Source organism: Symsagittifera roscoffensis, unplaced genomic scaffold (genome assembly GCF_963678635.1).
Source record: "Symsagittifera roscoffensis unplaced genomic scaffold, txSymRosc1.1 SCAFFOLD_194, whole genome shotgun sequence".
Taxonomy (NCBI): domain Eukaryota; kingdom Metazoa; phylum Xenacoelomorpha; order Acoela; family Convolutidae; genus Symsagittifera; species Symsagittifera roscoffensis.
In genome coordinates, this window is record NW_026971702.1 from 5490 (window position 1) to 10978 (window position 5489).

The window sequence follows — 5489 nt, forward strand, 5'->3', positions numbered from 1 at the left end:
ATTAGGTTTTGATGTCTCTGTTTGATCAGTTTTTTTTGACAATATATTATTTACCAGTCTGTAATTTATTTGCAGTAGGCTTTTTATATGCAGCGACAAAAATTGCGGGGGAAACGAAAACGAGTCCTAGCCCCAATTAAGTTTGGAACAATTTTTGTCACGCATTTATAGTTCGCTTTACGCTTTTAGGGTTATGAACAAAATCATCAAAGCGCAAATAACTTAGTCCAAAGCATAGCCAAATTAGCAGTTTTCAAGCTCCCAGAACTTTGTAAAAAAGATTGGAGTTAGAATATCTTTTCAAATTTGATTTTAGCGACTCAATTTCTTCAATGGGGTAGAAAAATTGTTTGATAAAAACTATTAATTCGATCGCGGGTAAAATTCACCCAAATATAAACATTCCATTTTTCTGACAAATCGGAATAATGATTGTCATCACTGACTTGCTGAATATAAACTGAAGATTCGGATAAATGTGAACCTTGATGAAAAAAAAATTTTCCTTTACCTATAACCTTGGGTTGTTACAAATTATTTTAGAGCTTTGATCGGCTATCGAAGTTTAAACACATTTTTTTTTCATCTCAGTTGCCACAATTCCAAAACTTCTGTTGACTCAATGATCTGTTGTTTTTACGCGATTTTGCATTTGGTTGAAAAAAAAACATATCCCAATTGTTTAATTTTATTGGATAAAAGGCTCTGATGTTTTCAACTGCTAATATGGTCTTATATCACCATCTTATATATTACCACTTAATTTGAGTTATTTCTCAATGTTCATTTTGTTGACTTTTTTATTTTATTGAAGACATTTTGAGATGAAAGACATGACTGGCATCAGTGGTTTCTCTAGTTTGATAGTGTTCACAATATTAGAAAAAAAACACTTTGGAAACGTTTTTTACTCATTTCTTGCAAAAATTATGGTTTTAATTGTGGTTTGCTTTTGAAAAATTGAATCTAATTAGTATTAGTTTTTTTTTGTTCTAGTTAGATATTGTTCTAATTAGATCTAGTTAGACATTGAGCAATTGTGATTTTTTTTCTCAGGACCTTTTAAGAAACGCAGAGACATCGATGGAGAGGGAAATTTCTATAGCAAAACAAAAACTGGCAATAAATTTTGGACCATTTTCTGATGCTGTTTAACTTCATTTTTTAAAAAAAAACAAGCTTTTTTTGCAATCCCAATTTGTTTTGCTTTCTTCTTATGCCCGTTTTCTAGACTAATTTCGTGCATCATAGAATACAGATAAATTTGACAATGAGGCTTGGTCAGTAGCTCTTATGCGTTTCGAAAACACGTGACTTTGGCCCACGATTGCACATGTTACACATTATTTTTATTGCTGCGCAACGATTCATGTTCAAGTTCATGTCCTTTATTTATCACTGAAACAGGCATTACAACTTGATTTGCATGGTAATTCTGTTTTTTTAACTACTTTTATTAAAAACGTGATAATCTGATAATTAGATCAAAACGTTTCGATAAAGAGACCGCTTCTTAATTACGACTTATAAAAAAAACAGAAGTCATTTATTTTTCTAGATTATTCTAGACTTTTCAACTGCTATCAAAATAAACCTCATTTTCACTTTTTTCTTATATTCCCCAAAAACTATGACTTAGTTTGCTTGCATGAGAAAAATTCGTTAATGATGCGTTAACTAAACAATTGTGGATTATGAACTACAGTGTTGCATTTTTTTTGAGCTACGCTATGATATTGAACAGAGTAAGCACGAAAATATTAGGTTTGTGCGAAAAATTAGAAAACTAAAATGTTGTTTACCTTTGTTTTATCAATGAAAAATTAGCTTCCAATTAGTTTTATCAAACAAAACTTTTGCTTTGCTTCTACCCGTTCCCTGCTCACCGTTAAACCCCCCCCCCCTCTGGAGCGTGAGTCAAGCTACTACTAGTACCAACATTCAAACTGTTTTTCTTATTATTTACACTCTTCACTAGCAGGCAATCCTACTTTTTCTGTCAAAAGTATTACAGCCCGGCAAAAATCTGATAATCAAATTGCGAGAGAAGTCGCAAATTTGTCGCTGCATATAAGAATCAATCAAAGATTTTGATAAGGACATTATTTTCAAACTGCCTGACGACTTGCAACCCACAAGCAGCCGACATTGTTTTTGCAATAGACCAATCTGCAAACATACCACCTCAAGATCTGTACAAAATTGGTGTTTTTATCGACAAATACATGCAACTTATCAATAATTCGAAGGGCATATCTGGTCTTGGTTTGGTAAGAATTGGCTTGATTCTCTTCAGTTCCGACGTCAAAGTTTTCACAAGCCAATTTTTCCAATATTTGTACGAAAAAGCAATACGTGAATACGGAAAAGTGTCAAACCCTGAATACGGAGGAGTTTTCGCTAATTTTTTGAAGCAGGCATGGGCGTCTGAACAAAACGTGACAGATTTCAACAGGTAAATTTGATATTTTAATCTTTTTGCAGAATTTTTATGTATTTTACTTCATTCTTTTTAAGTTTGTGATTGAACATATGTAATTTACATAAAACTCAGTTTTTTGCATCTTTACTTTTGATTTTAAAAGTAAAAAGTCAAAATCTTTTTCATGTGTAAGCCAAAAAACGTTTTTGAAAAAAAAATAATAAGTCACGCGAGAAGAAAAATAAACAATTTGTTTCGACTTTAAAGTTTTGATATATTCTATTCAAGGAGAATCATGCAGTGAAAGCGCTTTTCAGGTCGTTTGGTTTTTTTTCAGGAAAAAAATCAAATGATGATCCCATTTTAACCGAGTTTTTGCAGTTTGAACTTTACTTTTTTCAACTCAACTTCATTTGCTACAAATAGGAAAACTGTTCCTTTCTCGGCTGCCAAAGTTTCGCGTAGCGGAAAAACCAAAAGTTTTAATTGACTCTAGTTTCAAAATAGTATTTTCAATTGTTGAGTATCCAGAAGAAATTTTTCATTTTTTCATCCAGTGTTTGTAGTGGTACATTTTTTCATAAAATCAAATTTTTTGTGATGCAATCATTTTTGTAGTGATACAATCAAAAAAATTTCTGAAAATGAAAAATATTTCCAAAAAATTCACGAGTTGAATTTTTTGTTAATCTTTTGGAGTTTATTGAAACTTCTCCAAATATCTAGTGGCTGGATTATTTATGCGTATTTAAGCTGCTTGTTGCATTGAAAACCCTGAAGTTTTTTTTGATGATTTTTTTTAGATCAAGAAACTGAATTAAATAATAATGAATGAGTAATTTTTTTAATTCGCTGTTTTTCTTGGTTTTCTTGGAATTCCTGGTAAGGTTACTCGCTAATGTCACAATCTGGCTTTCAAAAGTTTTTATTTTCTAGTAAACCTCTCCAATGCCTCAGTTTTGCTTTTCAATGTACTAATATTTTGTTCATGGTCTCTAAAAAATGACACTTAAAGTTGAACAAAACTCTGGGATAAAAAAATACTACCGACAGAGAATGAAAAACCTGAAGGGTTTGAAATGAAAATACTCCATAAAATCAAGGAAAACATGATGACGCACAAGATTCATGAATTGAGAAAGTTGTAAAATAGTTATGATTTGACCGAAATTAGACACAAGTCTTGTAGGGTTTGAGCAGGAACTAACGAAAACGCGTCTATGAGTTTAAAAAGATCTGGTACAATAGTTAAAAGTTCATAGAGTTGGTCGAAAGAGTACGACAACCATAATAATATTTATCTAATTGCGAGACGAAAAGCCTGTAGGGTATTCATATTTTTTCTAAGACCAAAGAAAAGTTCATGTGCTATTAAAATGGCTGTGAATACGTCGGAAACACGTTGAAATTTTCTAGAGTTTAAACACGACCATGAATTCAGCAAATTGATTCATAAATAAGTTTCTGGGTGAAGTGGTTTCAATCGTAAGAATATGTTTGAGATGAGTATTCCATGTGATTGCCCTGGACTCTTTATGTTCCTGGCAGGAAATCTAAAGTTTTCCTATGGCTACGTAACCAGGGCCGTTAGCTTCAGTCATTTTCTTGCAAACTGCTTGTTTTTGGAAATGGTCGGCTTTTTAAGTTGTGTGGTAAAACCGTTAGGTTTTTAAGAACGGAATCAAGGGAGATAAAACGTGTTATTTTGTTATTCCCTGCTCGAAGCCCATTCCGATTATCACATAATCGTAGGTCTTTGCGAGGAAGGGTCCAACAAAAAATAGCTCTTATTGCTATGTACAAATACTTGTTCTCCGATAGAAACAGTTGGTCCAGTTTAAAACAAGTATTTATACCCAACTTTATATGTGATAGATTATCACTGTAAAACATTTAGAGTTAACCAATCATGATCAATGACAGCTCTTTTTCATTCATCCCCCCATCTGCATATTTTTAAAGAAAAAAAAAATTGTTCACATTCCCCGGTTGTCATGAAAACTGACATGCAGGCTGATTAGGCGATAACAAACATTGGTCTTCAAAGTCAACCTTGGTCTTCAAGATCTACTGGTTAGATTGAAAAAAAATGATGCTCGTGTGAGATGGGGGGAAAGGAAGAAGAGCCTCCATGACTACCACTTACAATAAACTGTATGGCTGGAACTATATAAAAATTTTATTTAACTTAGAAAACAGTTGCTCTTCCTAAGTTCTTCTTCTTGATTCTAAGCCTCTCAAAAATACCAGTACAATCTAGATCTATTGAGACTAAGAGATATGGTATTGAATTAGAATGGTATTAGATTAAGAAGTTGCACGAACCTATCCGACTAAAAATAAGATACCGTGACGAACAGACGGTGAACCTTACCCACAGTTAGACCATGATAAGGCCACCCAGACTTAAACTCATCTTGTGGAACCAAAAGAGTCTCGAACATACCTCTACTAATTTAGACATAGAAAAACCAAAAAGAAATTGAGGTAAGCAAAATTAAAAACGTCAAAACTGATGATAAACCAAATTATTAAAACAACTACCGTTTTCACGTCTCATTGATTCTAATCACACCGAACGGATACTAAGGCCGAAACAAGGTTCCAACCAGAACGACAGACCGAACCTCTACCTACATCGATTAAAACCATTTCTGCAATAACTTTTCAATCATTGAAATGAATTGCAATAAATGAGTGGTAATTTTCCTTTCAAAACTATAAATTCCACTACAAAATATAATTAAAACTTATAAAATCAGTCGAATACAGCCCTTATATCTACCTCAAAAAGTTAACATCTGCAGTAATAAACAAAATACGAAACTTAGCTATGAAAATTTTTGTGATCAAAGTTTTTAAAAAATTTCTTGCCCTCATAAAAAATTTCTATGAGGGCTTCATATTCTTCTCGACGACTTCATTTTCATCTGAAACATACAAGATTTATTTAAAAAACCAACCTCAATTAAATGTAAATCCTAACCAGTTCTTAAAAAAATTTCACTTTAAATAAAAAAATTCACTTTGCCCAGGAATAGCCTTTAAATTCAACCTAAAGTATTTC